Source organism: Erpetoichthys calabaricus, chromosome 8, assembly GCF_900747795.2.
Source record: "Erpetoichthys calabaricus chromosome 8, fErpCal1.3, whole genome shotgun sequence".
NCBI classification, from domain to species: domain Eukaryota; kingdom Metazoa; phylum Chordata; class Cladistia; order Polypteriformes; family Polypteridae; genus Erpetoichthys; species Erpetoichthys calabaricus.
The window spans coordinates 160952189-160972361 of record NC_041401.2 but is presented as its reverse complement, the minus strand read 5'-3'; positions in this window follow the sequence as shown (position 1 = coordinate 160972361).

The following is a 20173-nucleotide window of genomic DNA, read 5'->3' as shown; positions in this document are numbered from 1 at the left end:
GGGGCAGAGAAGTATGTAAGAGTTGTACAGGAAATGTATGTGCGAATTGTGACAGTGGTGAGGACTGTGGTAGGAATGACAGGTGCGTTTAAGGTGGAGTTGGGACTACAGTACATGAGGCATCGGCTCTGAGCCATTTCCTATTTGCAATGTTGATGGACAGGTTGACGGAGGAGATTTGACAGGGGTCCCCATGGATTATAATTTTTGTGGATGACATTGTGATCTGTAACAAAAATAGGGAGCAAGTTAAGGAGACCCTGGAGAGGTGGAGATATGCTCTAGAGAGGAGAGGAATGAAGGCCAGTAGGAGCAAGACAGAATGCATGTGTGTAAATGAGAAGAAGGTAGTGGAATGGTGAGGATGCAGGGAGTAGAGTTGGGGAAGGTGAAGGAATTTAAATACTTGGGATCAACAGTACAGAGTAATGGGGATTGTGGAAGAGAGGTGAAATAGAGAGTGCAGGCAGGGTGAAATGGCTGGAGAGGAGTGCCACGAGTGTTTTGTGACACATGGGTACCAGCAAGAGTGAAATGGAAGGTCTACAAGACAGTAGTGAGACCAGCTGGCACTGACCAAAAAACAGGAGACAGAGATGGAACTGGCAGAGTTAAAGATGTTATAATTTGCATTTGGTGTGACGACGATGGACAGGATTAGAAATGAGTACATTGGACAGATTAACAGAGACAAAGTCAGAGAGGTGAGATTGCGTTGGTTTGGACATGTGCAGAAGAGAGATGTTGGGTATATTGGGAGAAGGATGATAACAACAGAGCTTCCAGGCAAGGGTAAAAGAGGAAGGCCAAAGAGGAGGTTTAGGGATGTGGTGAGAGAGGACATGCAGGTGATGGGTGTAACAGAGCAAGATGTAGAGGGCAGGAAGATATGGAACAAGATGATCCACTGTGGTGACCTGTAATGGGAGCAACCAAATGAAGAAGAAAGCTGATAAAATTAAAATAGTATTATGCTACAAAAGATGAACAACTGTGTCACACTAGGGGAGCTGTAAAATTGCATTTTGTTTAAGGGGTATAAAAGTCATGCTGTTTGACCTTCGAGGACACTTGAAACTTTTCAGAAGTATAGAGTATTAATTGCTCTGGCTTCATAATAGACAAATGGATATCAGCTTGAGTAGGAATGGGCTGAGCCCAGGGACATTTCTAACAGAGACAAAGTGGTCACAAAAACAACCTACCCAGAAAGCAGCAATTAAAAGGAAAAGATATGGGGGAAAATCCAGCCTGTAAATATGGTTGAAACTTGAAGAGCAATGCTCCCTCCATCATTATTTCTTTTTTTATTTTTGTTCTTGGAAGTTATGCAGATATGGAAATATTCTTTGTGATCTGTACCCTGGGAAAACATGGCATGTTTTCAGAGTCTGCATTCCATCTTTCAATGATCAAAACCAAAAAGCATTTTTTTTAACTTTTATTTTCAGCACGTCTGTTGGTTTTATAGAAGGCGAAGAAAATTTTGTATTATGCTAAAACAAATACTTTTTTATGAAGTCAGCAAATGTAGAAAATACACTAGTGTGTTTTTTTTTCCTTTGGCATAACTTCATTTTTATGATTTGTTTCAAGATGGCTATCTTAGTAAAAAACCTAGAAGAGAATAGGGCCCTGAGGCAATCGTGTTGGACAGGTGGGCCAGAGCAATGCTGTCAGAAATCAGAGAAACTGACAGGAAACAAGCTTTTTTTCTATGTAGCAATAAACAGTAAAATTTGATTTGTAATTGTTAGGAGGAAATGTGACGCACTAATCAAAATGCTAGGAGCAAACTCACAAAAGCCTGCCATCCTTATGAAGGTGCAGGCCTGGTTTTCAGTGCCAAAGAATATCTACTTAATACAAACCAATTTACTTAATCTACTTATCTGATTTAGTTAAGTGCCAGGATTAGCCTGTTAGGAGTAAACAATGCGTAAAACTTCACATTTATCATTTTATCGATGCTGTTTATAAAACTGTACTGTATAAGTTGCACAGCATTTTGTATTTGATTATTTTCCACTGAAATGAAGTCCTTTACAACCATTATCAGCTGATGAGAACTTTACAGTGTCTGCTAATGTGGATTTCAGGTCCAGAAAGCAATTCACCCTTTCCATTTGTTTACTTGCTTCATGAATTACTCACACTTTACTGGGCACAAAAATGTGAGCAGCTCACTGGAGGCACAGGAAAAAAATGCCCTGCTTCATATATTTAAGTCTGATCTGTCAGAAGTAATCTTCTCTGCCACAACTGAAGTCAGAAATGACGCATAAATCAAAGGCAGGACACATTTATTTAGGCACTTATGATTCATGCAGAAGAAGCCAAGGCATATCTCATGTAGGTCTCTGGTTTAAAACACGTTCTCTTGCACGCAGTCTAAAAGTAAGGCAGTGTAGCTAACATGGCACATTCATGCTGGACCAGTTGGAGTGATCAATTAATCTATCATATAGTTGTTTTAGAATGTGAGAGGAAACCCACATAGACCTATGCAGACAAATGGAGAACAATCTCCAAGCAGACAGTGAGCCTGAGCAACTATGCCATTCTAAAGGAAAACAGTTTCAATATTAAAAGAAAATTGGCAAAATAAAATGTAAAGATATTTTAAGATGCACATTATAAAGTGAAGAAAATAAACTGCAAAAAATGCATATACAAAAATTAGACAAAAAAACTTTAAGTGGACTATTGCTTTTATTTAGCAAAAATATCTGCCAATGGGTAAGCAAAATGTACTTGACAAGATTTCTTAAAGTAAGTTAAAACATCATAAATACACATTTTTTGATAAGTCAATAATTCTTACAATAAGAAAAACAAGATTTAATGTCATAATATGAATACTTTTCACTTGCTGTTGTGATAGATTAAGGTCTCTGTGACCCCTTGAACCCTCTGATCAGACATCAGACACCATATAAAAGTCCAAATATTACTTTTATTTAGACAATTATGTGCATAAAGCACCCTCCACTCCACAATACTCATACAACTAATCAATAAACAATTCAATAATCAATCCTCCACACTCCCAGACGCGTTGCCACCCTTCCACCCAGCTCAGCTCAGCGTACTGGGCTTTCCCATGGTCCTTTATACCCCCTGACCCGGAAGTGGTTCCTGTTCCACAACCCACAAGTCCTTATTCCTCCCGGGTCAGGGTAAACCGTCCTTTTCTTCAACCTGGAAGCACGCCGTTTCCTCCTGTCCTGGGATTATGACGTACTTCCGGGTTATGGGGCATGTAAGAGTCTACGAGCTTCCCTACAGCGACTCCTGGTGGTCCCCAAGGCATCCAACAGGGCTGTGCATAAAAACTACATAGTCCATGAGTCCCTGCTGGAACTCGGGGCACGTCCATGCTGCAGGGAAGGCTCCACCTGGCGGCCTGGGGGTATTGGCCGGAATGAAAAGCCGGCCACATATCACACTGTGTAAAGGCATACTGGCTCTACCTTGACAGTCTAGTCTTAAGAGCCATTCTGGTTAAACAAAAGCTGAATCTTGGGATTCACTCTGAATATAATAACAGAGGATGGAGCCTTACGTGCACACATATAAATGATGAGAGCTTAACAAAGCAGAGCTTTGGACTATTAAAAGGGTTTGCATCCGAGAGATACCATGTAATTTGATCTTTGCTCATTATTTGGGAATTTTTATGGAAATAAAAAGATTTTGGTTGTCTCACCTAATTGTCTTTCATATATTAGACTAGCTGTCCCCCGCGACTCCACCCGTGTAGTAGTGAAACAGGACAAACTTTACAAATAAATAAAAACAATTTTTAAATGTAATAATTTATACAGAGAAGAATTCATATCCGAGGGCCTCTTGATATGCAAAACTTTTGGTTTTGCTATCAGGGGCGAGAATGTAGCTGTGATCTGTTTGTCAAAAATGTAAAAAGCTGGCAAGGTATCTCTGGCTAAGTGGAAGGTAGGTAAACTCCAATGTCAAACGTTGCCACTGTATCTGATCGTGTTCAGCTCTGATGGGAGAGCGTCCCCCATGTGAGGAGAAGAGCTTGTGGCTGTCATATCTCTGCAGGTAACGTCTAAAACACATGTAGCTGTGATCTCTCTATCAAAAACGTCAAAGGTTACTCTTTAACAATCTCCAGATGATAATGTCTACTGAACAAACAGGTATCGCTAGCTAAGCAAGGGCAAGGCACACTCCAACACAAATGGCGAGAAATAGAGCAACTCGAACAGAGGCTGGTGCATGAGTGAGGATGGTGCCACCCGGCTCCCTACTCCTGAGATCTCGCCTCCCCCTCCCATCAGCCCGTAGCCCGTCTCTCGGATTCGCGCAAATAAATCAGTGCTGCAACCAAACTATAATACTTAGCATGAGGAGAGAAGTCGCAAAATCAACTGGAATGTTCAAGCAAATTATAGAAAAAAACCAGATCTAAATTCATGAAGTAGTTCTCTCTTGAAAAGCGGACAGACAGACAGACAGACAAACGTTGGATTTTATCATATGTTAGATTAGAGTGGAATTCATGTTATTAAATATACAGTATATTCTCCAAGATCCAACTGATTATAGTGCAGGAGTAAACAAATGTCTAGAGGAGAGCAGTGGCACTAATTTTCTTTGAGTCACAAATTTTAAAATTAAAGGTGCCAAAGTGGTTTTTTGATGCATTGCCATAGGGGAACCATTTCTGCTTCCCAAAAGAACCCTCCATAAGAAGGAACCTTTATTTATTATAAATAGCCATGAAGTAGATGATAGTAGATTTGTAACAAACCAATGGGTTCCTGATTTTCAAAGGACTCTGGGTGCATACAATAACACGGGGTAAGTTCAGGTTGTTTTGATCTGTTAGTGTCCTGCTTGGTAGCCTACTATGCATTAAAGATTTCTGTTTTGCCCAAGTATTAGGAACCTTTTCAAAACCCAAAGAACCAATTTCATCTGCAAAGATCCTTTGCAACAATGAAATGGTTCTTTGTCAAGAAACGGTTAAATGTAGAGCCACACATCACAGTACAGCACCATTAAGGAACTATTATTTTTAAAAGTGCAGGCTGAATCCTGTTCTTGAAGGCACATGTGTAACTGGGGCAGCCATGGTGGTGCAGAGTGTAGTGCCGCTGTCTCACTCAGGCTTCCGTAATACTGAATCTTCAGAATTCTTTTTATTGAATATTGAATCATGTACTAGAGGAAATCGCTGAAATTAAGGAGAAGTGCATTTAAGTGTCCTAGGTTTGATTCCAGTGAATGGTCATTGTCTGAGTGAACGTTGTACAATTCTATTGTGGGTGTGCACAGCCTTGACCCAGGGTACCCAGGTTTACTTATATGGTGGGTCTAAACTGGTCCTGAGTTTGTGTGTGTGTTAGTTTCTTATGGCTGATTCTTGCAATGCACAGGACTGCAATCCTAACATGGATTAAGTAGGTTTGAAAATATTATGGTATGTTACATGTGTACATAAATGTTATTTTGCAAATGCTTCATGAAAATCAAATGCATGGAAACCATTGCTCTTTGATTTTTTTAACATGCTGAATATTTGAAAGTGGTTAAGCTTACTGTCTAAGCACAATCAAAATTATGAATTCCTGAGAATTAACTTCCTAACCCTAAAATCATGGTAGGGACCACTCTGAGCCCTGGTGATCAGAGTTTGTAATTTCTCCATTTTTATATTTTTATTTCTTTCCACATTCAAATGGCATACTAGTTAGGATAAAGAGGGTATCGGTCCTTGCATGAGGGAGTGTGGGTCTGAGTTCTAGTGTGCCCTGTCATGAAGTGGCACCCTGTTCAGGGTTGGTTCCTCACTTGAGCTTGATGTTGCAGAGCTCCTCCCTGAAGCCTTCCACTTCACGGAACCCCATTGTCTGGCCACCACCTACTGACCAATTCACACAGAACTTATAATGCTCTTTCTACCCTTGACGCAAAGAGTGCAGGGTCAGAGACCCCAGGCTTGAACTGCTGTAGGCACGGCTATGACACCAATCAGTCAAAGGACCTACTTACACAAGCAAGAACACTATGCCATTCTGAGCACATTTGCAAACACTAAAGCTGCCTTCAAAATAATTTCCTAAATTAGATGGAAGCGTAATCAATTATCACAAAAGACTCCAGACAATCACAAAGGTTTGGGGCAGCCACCCGTATAATATGATCCTGGCTGCAAAAGGTTTGTAAAGAGTGAGTTGTTTACAGGGCTGAGTCCTAAACAAAACTGAATATGCGGAGGTAAGATGGCAGTTTTAAGGGCTAGCAGAGGAAGTGACGTCTTCAGGGACCGGAAGTGGCTTCATCAAAGGCGCCTGAAACTGGAATTGACATCATCAGAGGCACCGGAACCTGGCAAAATTTCCCAGGAATCTCCTGTAAGAGACTGAGAGAGACAGTCAGCACACTCCGCCACCCCTGATTTAGTATTACAGTTACTCAAGCCCTTTAGCTGCCTCCTAATCACATGTGTGTGACACAATACAGAAAAATAAAAATAAAAGATAAGGGAGCAGTTAATTTAATTGCATGAATTATTCACACAAATACAAGGTCAGGCCCAGAATGAAGTGTAAAAGTTGGAGGTTCAAAGTTAAAACAAGCATGAAGTTAGGAATCCCTATGGTCTGAATCAAAATGTTCCTTCTACTGAAGAGGCGTGGATTCATGTACGTCTTATGTGATGGCATTAGATGGTGCTGAAATTCACTATCCAGCATGCCAACCCAGAATATAAAGTACTTGCATCTTATATACCAGGCATGTACAAAAGATAGACGATTGTGTTGGTGCCACCTCTGGTTCTAGGAGCCAGCTACAGGAATTCATTAATAATTTTACTAATTTCAATCCATCTCTGAGGTTTACAGTTAATGTTTATGACACAACTTTACCATTTTTAGATACCAGTCTTTCTATTAGCTTTCCAGGACTGAAAACGTCTGTCTTTCACAAGCCAACTGGCTCGTACAGTTACCTTCTTTACAGGCCTTCCATCCCTGGCATACTAAGAAAACCAGCACTTTCTCACTCCCACAGGTCATTAAATAAAATTTCCCCATTCTGCAGGTTGATCTTTCCATATCAGCCTTTACTCCCCTAATCTCTTTTCATTGTCCACTTAATCTATTCAACTTCTCGTCCACAGCTAATTTCACAGAGAAGAGCCATATTCCCCACCAGGCACTTTGAGCTGCTGTGTCACTTACAAAGATGTGACTAACAAATATCCTTATATCTGGCCCCACTGGTAAGATCCATATTAAACACTGGGTAACTTGCCAGTCCAAAAAATGTTATTTATTGCTTTTCTTGCAGGATGTGTGCAACCATCCACATAGGTGAAACAAGGAGATGGCTTGCAAATTGTTTCAGAGAACATGTCTGCACCATTAAAATTAAACACCTTATAACGCTGATTGTGGAACATTTTGCATTCCTTGCTCACTGTGACATGCTGATGTCTCTATTTGTGTTCTTTCTCAGGGCTTCAAATACAATTTTCAAATAAAACTGAAGTAGCTGAGCTCATTCTTACATTGGGATCACATATTTCTGGAGGTCTTAACTTTTTAATCTCTCCCTTTGTCTTCTCTAATGGTAACTTCTCTCCTAATTCTTACCTTTTCTCTTTTCATTTGCCATGACTTTGTTCCCTCCTTCCCCATCTATTTATGTTATGTGCTTTTTCCTTTTTACTTGCACAATTGATGAAGGCTATACAGCCGAAATGTTCCATCTTTTACCTTCTTTTCTTTTTTCCCCTAAATGTTATTTTAGCTTCATTCTTTCAGGTGTGGATTCCTGTAAGCCCGTTTCAATGAAACATGTAGTCTAAAACCCAATTTAAAACTTCAACATCTGCAATATGATGCTGCAGATGTTCTATCAGACAGTTGTGGCGAGCGCCCTCTTCTACGTGGTGGTGTGCTGGGGAGGCAGCATTAAGAAGAAAGATGCCTCACGCCTGGACAAACTGGTGAGGAAGGCAGGCTCTATCTATCTATCTATCTATCTATCTATCTATCTATCTATCTATCTATCTATCTATCTATCTATCTATCTATCTATCTATCTATCTATCTATCTATCTATCTATCTATCTATCTATCTATCTATCTATCTATCTATCTATCTATCTATCAATATGAAGGATCAAGAAATTATCTTCTATCTGTTATTTTTCTTTTTTTTTTTTGCAGAATGGAAGAAAGCATAGGACTTGTGTTTAATTACTGGTGCAGGGAATGTGAAAATCAAAAACTGCAGCTTACATTACACAGACAGTGGCACAGACATTGGAAGGAAGAAAAAATATTAACCACCTCTTCCAATTTGAGTTCATCAGGCTGTCCTGTTCAGTCCCAGTCAGCACCACACCTGAGAAAAAAGGTGTGACACTAATATGTGTGTGCGCACAAGTGAAGCCCTCTGCCTGGCTTGGTGCAGATGCAAACACATTTTAAAGTACATATGGCATTTCTGATTTGGCAAGATTTTGCAAGCTTTATAATTGTGTATACCCACTTGACTAGTTGAGTTAAATCACCACTGAGACCTTCCAGGGCCAAATTTACTCATTCCATGTTTGGAGAATCATATGCTTATTACCATCTAGTGGCATTGGCTGGAATTGTATATTCCATTATTAAATACAAATGCAACATTAGAGGATATTATTTACTACTAGCTGTGTAAGCCCGTGTTGTAAAAAGCCTGGGGTCCTAGAAACTATTGAAATCATCAAAAAAAAAAACTGAAATGTAGAAATGTCAGGTAATTGAAAGGAACTACTCTGGGCATCTCTCTCCTAGTAGGTTTTGTTTTGCTGACGTGCTCACCTCGCTTGTGTTATTAGCGGCTACGCGAGTTTTCTGTATCTTCGGAGGAGGAGCCCTTATCTCAATTCCACCTCTCACTTCCAGGCCGGACAGACACACACACTTCCACGCGTAGACGTTTATATAATACCAGGAACGGCATACTGCATCGTGCAGTGAATATACTTGACTTGAGCAATCATAGTTTTCATCCTCTTTCTCTGTACGTTTAGCATTCGTTTGCTCAGAGGTTGATGCACTTGCTGCTTCCTGAGCAGATCTTGTTTTCTCGAACCTAGTGGCCCGCTTCTTCTCTTCTTTTGTCAACATCTTTTCACATTAAAACTGATTAAGTCAGTGTTTGTGTTGCAATTACTTATTACTTATTACATTTTTCTTAATTTTTCACTTAAGCTGGCACTTAAGTCTTCAATTTGCCTCAAGAATGATTTAAGATATGAAGAGGTAGGGGAAGTGACGGCGAAGGTGGTAGGGATGAGAACAGCGCCCTGCTGGCTGCTGCCGAGAGCTGATTCTACAATAAAATAAAATAAAAATAAAAAGAGGAATAACCTTGGAGGTCAATCATCACCCTGAAAGCAGTAGACTTCACGTAGTATATGTGTACCAAATTTCAGATCAGTTTGCGAGCTACAGGTGATTTAAAATCCTGGACAGACAAACGGACAGCCATGGTAGTGTATTATATATAAAGATAAGATCATCTGCAGCCCAAAACTTTACTCAGTTTATAATAAAAAGTTTATTTTTATAATGTGGTTATTTTACACAAAACAGCCCATAGATATTTGATTTTTTTTAACTAACACAGTGTCACACACATGCGCTTCAGATGCAGTCAACAAACCCGTGGGTGAGTAAAAGATCGGGAGATGAAGGGCTACCGAAGGATACTAACCTCTTTCTCTCTCTTCCTGCAGAAACAAAGACGAGAAGTAAACGTCCATACCGCAGAGCCAAAATGACCGATTTGTCCTTCCGTCCCTCCCAGATGACATCACATTCAAGTCGAAGCCATGAAGTCACTTCCCTTTCTCAATTTCCTGTAGCCATCTTTATTTCTGTATAAATATCCCTATGCTTGCACTGTTATTTGGTCAAATGTTTTGGCTGTTCCCTATTTTGAGACCTGTCCACTGGACATTATACGGGGCGATTCTCCAAAACTTTGTGCGACTGGCTATCGTATTTATTTATTCCACAATTGGCGTAGTCGGCAGGATTATTGTTCCAAGCCATGTCAGAGGAACAAGACCTGAACACTGTCTTGGGCACCATTATGGCCGAGCTCGGGACGGTGAAATTACAGATGGGAGAAACCCGGACCCAGCTAGCTGAAGCAGAGGCCCGGGCAGCGGCTGTGGTAAGGTCAGAGACTGCTCAGTTTCTACCCACTCAGTTAACTTATCTTACAGAGGGGGATGATGTCAAGTCGTAATTTTTGATATTTGAACACACCACTAAGTGCAATGTGTGGCGGAATGGGTGTACATACTAGCGCTGCACCTGAAAGGGGAGGCACAGATGGCCTATTACGACCTAACTGAAGAGCAGGCCGCCGATTGCCCCACACTAAAATCAGAGATGTTCAAATGCTACGGCGTATTGGCGGCTTGGCAGGCGAGGGACTGGTGCAAGTGACAATGTTTGACCCCAAGAGGGCCATAAGAACTCAGGCCTTCGAGGTCTGGAGGAAGCTGGGGCGTTGGCTACAGCCAGACATTAATTCCGCCTAGCAGGTGGTCGAGCAGATTGCCTGTGAGACATTCGTCACTGCACTCCCCGAAAATCTCACACAGCAGATGCGCCGGCAGAACTACTCCACCATGGACACCCTGATCGAAGTGGTGGAGCATCATCGGGCGGTCTGTAAAGCAGAAGGGTTGGAAGGGACCGCTCACCAACCTAGACAAGTACGTGCTGCAGCCCCTGAGCCCAACCGACAACCCACAGAAACTCTGACCCAGAGAAAAGAGAAGGCATACAGTCCCCCCAGCTGTTTCAAGTGTTGGGGGATTGGACATATATTCCCAGCATGCCCAGCCGAGCCGAATGGACTGCTCCCACGGCAGAGGAGAAAGGTACTGTGCCCTGACAAACCCTTTGTCTCTTTCTCATACAGGTGTCGTATTGATAAATGGTCGCCGAGTAACCACGATGTTTGACTCGGGGAGTAACATCTCCATTGTTGCTCGCCCCTTTCTTCTACTGCGACAGTGGCTCCAGCTTAAGACCAGTCTAAGATATGTACACCAGGATACCTGTTTCTACAAATCCGCCTCATGTGTTGTTACAGTAGACAACTCTATGACACGCCTGGTTGTAGCCGTACTGCCTAATCCACCCTAACCCATAATACTGGGGTGGGACTGGTCTGATAGTATAAGCGGTGTGAACACGACGCTTGTACCTAAGGTGGGTTTGGTGATGGAAAAGGATAGTACTGGTCCGACTGTCTCCATGCCGTGTTCAGCGATTACTAAGTGCCATGTGTCGACTCAGTGTGACGTAGCAGAGGGGTTGCCTCCACTCCCTGAATCTCCGCCCACTGTGGTCGACCGAGATCCCATTCAAGAAATAGCTTCACAATTTAGATGCACGGTGGCCTCCTTTAAAGGGGAGCAGTGGAATGATGATTCCCTGAAAAATGTTAGAAATGCGGTGGTCTCAGTTAACGGACAAACATCCCAGAATTTCAATCCACGAATGCCCTATTTTGTCATCGAGAACGATCTCTTGTACTGTGTGGCAGAGCACGAGGGTGAAGTAAGAGTGTTATTGCTGATTCCGTGTACCTACCGGCTGCAGGTATGCGAAATAGCCCACTCCCATCTACTAGGAGCCCATTTGGGATCTGAAAAAACCCTTGAGCGAATTAAGCTTTGCTTCTATTGGCAGGGGATAAACGAGGAGGTCCGAAGTTTCTGCACTTCCTGCCAGCAGTGTCAGCTGCGTCAGATTCCCCGCAATGACCGTGCTCCTCTTATTCCCCTTCCCCTGATCGACATACCCTTTGAAAGGATCGGAGTCGACCTTGTGGGACCCCTCGAACCCCCTGCTCATGGCCATAAATACATTCTGGTCATCGTGGACTATGCCACCCGGCATTCAGAGGCTGTCCCCTTGCATTCAGCAACAACAAAGAATGTCGCCTGCGGACTTTTAGGGTTATTCGCTAGGGTTGGGATCCCCAAAGAGGTCTTAACGGACCAAGGGACCCCCTTCACACTTTCAGGGAAGTTGCCAAGTTACTTAAAATTAGGCAGCTGAAGACCTCGGTCTATCATCCCCAAACGGACGGGCTGGTAGAATGATTTAATCAGACCCTGAAGCAGATTCTACGCAAGGTAGTTACGCCCAGCTTCCTCCAGACCTCGAAGGCCTGAGTTCTTATGGCCATCTCACGGTCAGTTACTCCCCCTCATCCTGTTCGCCTATCGGGAAGTCCCACAGACCTCTACGAGGTTCTCTTCCTTTGAATTGCTGTATGGAAGGCAGCCACGGGGTCTTCTGGACATGCTAAAAGAAGGCTGGGAAGATGTCCTTCTCTCCTGTAATATATTAGAATATATTGCACAGTTACGCGATAGATTGGTTAAAATCAGACCAGTACTCAAAGAACATTGAGAGCGTGCTCAAACAGCACAGGCATGGTATTACAACAGGAACACGACTCTCCGGGAATTCCACCTGGGCGATTGCGTTATGGTGCTCATCCCCTCATCACATTCCAAATTACTGGCCTATTGGCAAGGCCCCTACGAAGTTAAGGAATGGAAAGGGCTCGTCGACTATTTGGTGAGACAGCCAAATCGTCTGCAGAGCAAGCGTGTGTACCACGTATATTTGCTGAAACCGTGGAAGGACAGGGACGAGAACCCTTTCTCCGGTCAGCCCAGCTCCCTTTTCGCAGAACATCTAAACCTAAACTTCGGATCCGACATAAACTGGAAACAAAGGCAGGAGCTGGAAACAGCGATTTGGTTGTTCCCTACGACTTTATTTTGACTTGTCCACTGGACATTATACGGGGCGGTTCCCCAAAACTTTGTGCGACAGGCTGTCGTATTTATTTATTCCACAACAGATTAATTCAAGTTTATTGTCATGTGTACATTAAGTATATTACTTGCATGTCCCCTCAGAACAGCTGAGAAGAATACTATCAACAAAAGACACAAAAATATACATTCAATATTCAATGATACACAATAAATATTTGCAAGTATTTGTTTATATACTGCCATTTAGAAAGTATTCAGATCCCTTTACTTTCTGCACACTTGAATTTTAAATGGATAAATGTGTTGTTTTTGACTGTCAATCTACATACGATAACCCTTTATGACAAAGTGAAAACATGTTTTCAGAAAGATTTTCAAGTTATTAAAAATCAAAAACTATAATCGCTCATTCATATAATTCAGATCATAGGCGTATTTTAGGGGGTGTTCAGAAGGTAATTTTATTCAAAGGTCACAGATTGTACAAATGTAGCAGGTTCGGAAGGAAGACACGGCAGGACAAAGAAGTGATTGCAGAATAGTTTTCTTGTAACAGTGTACGAAAAATACAGGAATGTTAAAAAAAATAAAAATAAAAAATAAGAAACAAAGGAAACTATTTACAACTATCTATAAATTACTCATTGTTGTGGCCCTGAGAGATTCCCTAATAAATAAATAAATAGATAGATAAAACTCCTACAGAGAATCCTCCCTATCCCGTGCTCGTACCTCACCCTTATATACCACACCTTGTAGTCGTTCCCCGAACTGTCTACAAGTCCCCGCTTCCATTTCCAGCTCCTCCGTTCAAAGTACCACTCCGTTTCTTCCTTCAAGAGTCAATCATTTCCCTGCTGGCACTCCTCTGCGCCACTCTCTCCATTAGACTCAACAGTCCTTCAGCCTGGCCGGGATGCTACAATATTTTAACAATCAACGAAGTACGCAGTGTCAAGCCCCTGGTATTCCCTATGGAGGACTCTGCATATGGGCCCTCTGGTTAATTCACAAAATGCAAGCTGGTTAAGCCTAGGTCACATAATATGACTTTTCCAACGGTTTTCAGCTTTAGCCTTCATTAAATAATTTTAGCCAGCCGGTGACAGCCAGCAGTGCGCTCCCATAAGGTCGATCGCCTAATGTGATACAGTAATTCCTCGCTACTTCGCAGTTCACTTTTCGCGGATTCACGACTTTGCGGATTTTATATGTAAGCATATCTAAATATATAACGCGGATTTTTCGCTGCTTCGCGGGTTTCTGCGGACAATGGGTCTTTTTACTTCTGGTACTTGCTTCCTCAGTTGGTTTGCCCAGTTGATTTCATACAAGAGATGCTATTGGCGGATGGCTGAGAAGCTACCCAATCAGAGCACGCAGTTAAGTTCCTGTGTGCTGCTGATTGGCTCAGCGACGGAGTGCTGCATTAACCAGGAAGTCTCATCTCACTCATTCAGCATTAATGTGCTACTGCTTCAGGGGCCATGTCCAAGCGCCAACAGAAGATACAAATGATTGCAGAAAAAGTAAAAGTTTTGGATATGTTGAAGGAAGGGAACAGCTACACCACTGCAGGACACCATTACGGCATCAATGAGTCCACGATTCTTTTTATTTAAAAAGGAGGAAAAGCATATAAGATCTACGGCCGCAGTGTCCTTTAACCAGGGCGCAAAACGAGTTGCAAGTGGACGTGATAAGGCAGTAGTCTGGATGGAATCTGCTTTAGGAATCTTTGCAACAAGGTCGACGACGTCATGACCGCCTACAAGCTACTACGTGTACTTTGCTATACAGTAAGTGTAAACTTATCTACCGATTTCATATTGCTTAGCAGTTGTCCCTGTTATTAATAGAGTAAAGGGTGGGTTGTAAACAATACAGGGAGGGTTTAAAAACGTCCAAATACACGTTAAATAATTAAATAAATATGGTGTCCCTACTTTGCGGAAATTCAGTTATTGCAGTCGGCCTTGGAACCTATCTCCCGCGATAAGTGAGGGATTACTGTATTCCTAACAACTGAGACCAACTAGTCTTGGTATGGCCAGGATAAATTCCAATATGTTTGATACTCACTTTGGTCGCAGGGGTGAGCGCTTTGCGTGCGAGATTTATGAACCAATGAGTGTTCAGCAGGCAGTAGAATGCATAGAATGTAGAGAGAAGGAAGCTGAACGCAGCATAACTATTAACCCTTCACAAAGCGTCGGGACAGCATAGGTCAGGCTACACACTATTGGCTGTCATAAAAAGGTGCTTTCTGGAATATCAGTGCTCAATCAGTAAATGTACAGCGGGCTGCAATTTTCAGCTGTGTAATTTGGCAGGCTGCAGCGAAGAGATCAGCGGCTGCGATCGCCAAGTATAACATACCCCCATGTCGTATAATGTGGCTTTAGCTTTAAGTGAACAGGTGATTCGAAATTGTCCCTTACGATGGGCTGGCACCCATTGCTTGTTGGGATAGGCTCCAGCTGCTCTGGTTATGCGGGTTATAAAAGATCAATGTATCAATGAATACTAATCCGTTTTGCTCTAAGCAACTCTCCTTCACGTCACCAATCATTAAAACAAAGAAACATTCTGCATAGTTACAATTACAGGTTAGCTTACTGTTTCAGATTTACCTTAAGATAGATTATTTCAACTTGTATATCAACTTTTATATTCGGTATTTTCCTTTTTTACATGTTCGATAGCTGCTCGCAAAACACATCCTCAGTAGTCAGCATGGGCGATTGAAGTGGCAGCTGAGCTTCTGCCTGCATGTGCCTCTTGCATGGCGGTCTGCAACAATCTCCTTCACACGTCACTCACAGCCCTTTTACAGCATACTTAAAAAGCAAAAATGGGATATTTGTCTATTAGATGAAGTAAATAAAACATTAAACACATCCGACTTTCAAAATAGCTACCCAGTTCCCAAATGCACCTGAATGATATATCAAGAAAGTGCTTATTTTTGCCACAATTACAATAAGCAACCAAATAAACCAAAAAAAAAACAATGTTTTCTGTTAACATAATTTTTGTACTTTTTTGTGATGTCAAAGCTTTAAATATGTTGGTGTAGGTTAGAATGACCTCATATTGTAACTTTATGTTACAAACAATTTACAATATTTGGCATTTATATATTGTGATAGATAGAGGTCTCCGTGACCCCTTGAACCCTTAGACTAGACGTCAGACACCAGGTAAAAAGTCCAAATATAATATTTATTATTATAAATAAGTGCACAAAGCACCCTCCTCTCCACAATACTCAATAATAATAATAATAATAATAACAATAAATAATAATCCTCCACACTCCCAGACGTGTTGCCACCCTTCCACCCAGCTCAGCTCAACGTCTGGGATTTCCCATCGTCCTTTTATACACCCTGACCCGGAGGTGTTCCTGTCCAATCCGTCCACAGTTCCTTATCCCTTCCGGGTCAGGGTAAACAGTCCTTTTCTTCAACCCGGGAGCACATCGTTTCTTCCTGTCACGTGACCGTGACGTACTCCCAGGTTATAGGGCGCATAAGAGTCCACGAGCCCCCCTACAGCGACTCCCGGTGGCCCCCAAGGTATCCAGCAGGGCTGTGTATAAAAACTACATAGTCCAGGCGGCCCTGCTGGAACTCGGGGCACGTCCACGCTGCTGGGAGAGCTCCTCCTGGCGGCCTGGGGGTGAGGACCGGAGTAAAAAGCCGGCAATCCTTCACAATATACATGTAAATATGTAGCAGTGCAGTTGTGATTTCTGAAAATTAAATCTTTTTTTATGGTTTGCTTGCCCCCCAACCCCCAAATCCCCCCCACCACACCCATCCTAAATATCAAACTCTGCCCATAATTCAGGCCCTTAATTCAGTAGTTTGTAGATGCCCTCTTTGCAGTAATCAAAACCTTGAGTCTTCTTGGTTAAGTCTCTACAAGCTTTGTAAATCTGGACTTGGACAGTTTATCCCATTCTTCCTGGTAGACCTTTTCAAGCTCTGTTAGACTGGATGTTCTATCGGTTTTAAGTCTGGGCTTTGCCTGAGCCACTCAAGGACAGTGAGAGACTTGTCTCGAAGCCACTCCAATATTATTTTGGCTGTTTGCTTCAAGCCATCGTCATGCTGAAAGGTGAACCATTGCCTCAGGTCAGAGGTCGCATGCACTCTGGACACAGTTTTCTTCAAGGTCCTCTCTGTATTTGGCAACATTCATCTTTTCCTCAATTCCAACCAGTCTCCCTGTCCCTGCTGCTGAGAAGCACCCCTACAGTATAATGTTGCTCCCACTATGCTTTACTGTAGGGATGGTATTGGCCAGGTGATAAAAGTGCCTGGTTTTCAACAGACATAAACGTCTACCCAAAAGAGTTCAATTTTGTTCTCTTCTGACCTTAAACTGTCATATGCCTTTTTCTCAATGCCTTTCTTCTGGCCACCTCCACTCCTCTCCTCCGAACTCCGTCCACTTCTCTTCCGACTCCAGCCATCGAATGGAGGAAGGCGGCCCCTTTTATAATCACCCGGACGTGCTCCAGGTGCTTCCCAATGAGCGGAAGTGGCAGAAGTGCCGGCTGTGCGCCTGGAAGCACTCCGGGTGTTCCTGGTCTTCTTCCTCTCAGCACTTCTCGGTGTGGCAGAAGTGCTGAGGGCCAGGGCTCCTCAGGCATCATTCTAGCCACTCTACCATTAACACCTGACAGAGTTCTGCTGAGTTGTCCTTCTGACAGGTTCTTCCATTTCAGCAGAGGATTTCTTAAGCTCTGTTAAAGTGACCATTAGGAGGTCATCTCCTTAACCAAGGCACTTCTTGAGTGTTTTTTTCAGTTTGGCCAGATAGGAAACTATAAGAGCCCTGGTGTTTCCAAACGTCTTCCATTTCACAATTATTGAGGCCACTGTCCTCCTTGGGAAGACTTTAGAAATGGGTTTCCCTGATGTATGCCTCACCACAATTTGATTATTGAGGTCTACAGAGCGTTCCTTGGACTTCACAGCTTGCTTTGTGTCCTGACAAGCTGTGTGAATTATGAACCTTCTATACACAGATTTATGCCTTCCTAAATGATGTCCAGTCAATTCAGTTTGCCACAAGTGGACTCCAGTCAGATTCTAGACACATCTCAAGGAGAATTAAAGCAAGCAGAACGTACCTGAGCACAGTTTAGACTACCACAGGCAGAGGGTCTGAATACTTCAACAAACGAGACATTTCTGTTTTTAATTTTAAAATATTTGCAAACCTTTCTTAAAAACATATATTCACTTTGTCATTATGGATTACTGTCTGCAAATTTAAGGGCAATTTAATTCATTTAAAAATAAATCTACAACACAATACAGTGTGCAGAAAATGAAGGGGTCTAAATTGATTAAATAAATGCTTAGGAAGATGTTAAATAGCACCTTTTTTAAACTTTGGCCAGATTCTTACAATAGTGGCAAAGGAAGAATCATTTTAAGTGACTGTAACAAATGCAACATTTTTGCCAATATGAAAGTTAACCTTGACCTGAAGGAAATCGATGAAATTCTGCCCAGAATAAATTATTTGAGGACCCTGAGACTGCAAAACTAAGATTCAGCACAGCTTCAGTCTAATATCATTACGAGAGTAATTGAGTGAACGCCACCCCTGCGGGTTCAATAATGGACGGCTACTGGATTAGGCGGGCTTGAGAATATTACGTAATGTTATGTCATGTTGCGTTAGGAATTGCTTGAAAGATTTGTGCTAAATTACCGGCTTGTGCTGCACTACAAGTAAGCCAAGTGTTTTAACCGGAGTCAAGTAAAAGCAGAAATAAACTAAAAGCAATCTGTTCATGCAGTTACTTTCAGTCCCGAAGGCTTTAAAAATGTATTTGGTGAAATTTACCTCACATACGGTTTCTGCACAAAGTACTTTTAGAAAGGAAAGCAGTAACAACTCCACATAACTTATCTTTAAAACACACACTATTTTCTTAATGTTGACAGGGCCATCCTAACCTATGGGCACAATGGGCACTGGCTGGGTGCCCCAGGAGCATAGGGGCCCATGATGTTTCTGATGCCTATGTCTGTTTCTGTGTTTCTAACAGGCGGCCGGGGGCCTATGATGCTGTTAAGACGGCTCTGAATATTGAGCCTGTTTTTCAGTTGACTTGTACAAATGAAGCCAAGACAAAAGGTGAATAACCCTAGCCAAACACTCTAAAAATGGGTCATCTATATTACTAAACCACAGTTTAATTTATGCACAGTGGATGCACCAAAGCGCATGCACACTGTGCCCCAGAGTCAAACGCAGCGGCTTCCCAGAGTCAGTTGGTGGTGCCCAAACAGCTCAACCTGTAAACTAAACTTGCTCTAATCCACTGTGCCAGCAATCTGTGTGGCATGTTCAATTATGATTCCTAAAAGTAAACGACGTCTACCTAACGACACAACCACAGAACAACAAAGACGAGACCGCATGGATAAAAACAATACATGGAGGCTCCTACAACGCGCTTCAGACACACCAGAAGCAAAGACGTCACGGCTCCACAATGAAAGAGCTCAACTAACGGAAATACAAAACAAGCCCGTATGGATAAACACAATGAACGAGCGCGCCCACAACACGCTTCTGACTCAGCAGAGGCAAAGGAGGCATGGCTCCAAATGGAAGGAGCTCAACGATTAGTAATACAAACACGAGCCCGTATGGCTACGACCTGTAAACGAGCCCGAATGGATAAAAACAATGAACGAAGGCGCCCACACAAAGAAACCGCTTTAGTACAAATAGGTTTATTTAATTAAATGAAAACTTTACCATGGCTACGACCTGTGAACTAAACGTGACGTAAAGCGTGCACGCCAGGTTGTACAGCCGCCCGAACGCGACCACCCACACCACCGCATATACCACGTTCGTTTAATAATGTGGCAAATGAACTTTCCTAGAACGCACCCACCGTCCATGATATTTCATCCCTCCAAATATCGGAGGGAACAGAAAGTGATTGCATTTCTTGGATTTGCGATTTTTCGAGAATCGCGGGCTTGCTAGTTTCTTTCTAACCAACAAATGTGACTGGAAAAGAGTATGTAATCACCATTTGCCATCCATGCTGATACACTTGTATATCCTCTATGGATGCAAACATCAGGGATACTCTTCCAGGAACCAACACATTTACACACGTTGCTCTCTTCTAAGTAAAAAATATTTAATAGTGCAATAAGAATAATTTTAATTGCATGAAGGATGTTTTTAAATGCTGTGTGGCAGCATGATCTGCAGCTGTAAAAATCAATTATGATTTATGGAAATGTGGTTTAATGTTTAATGTGGTTC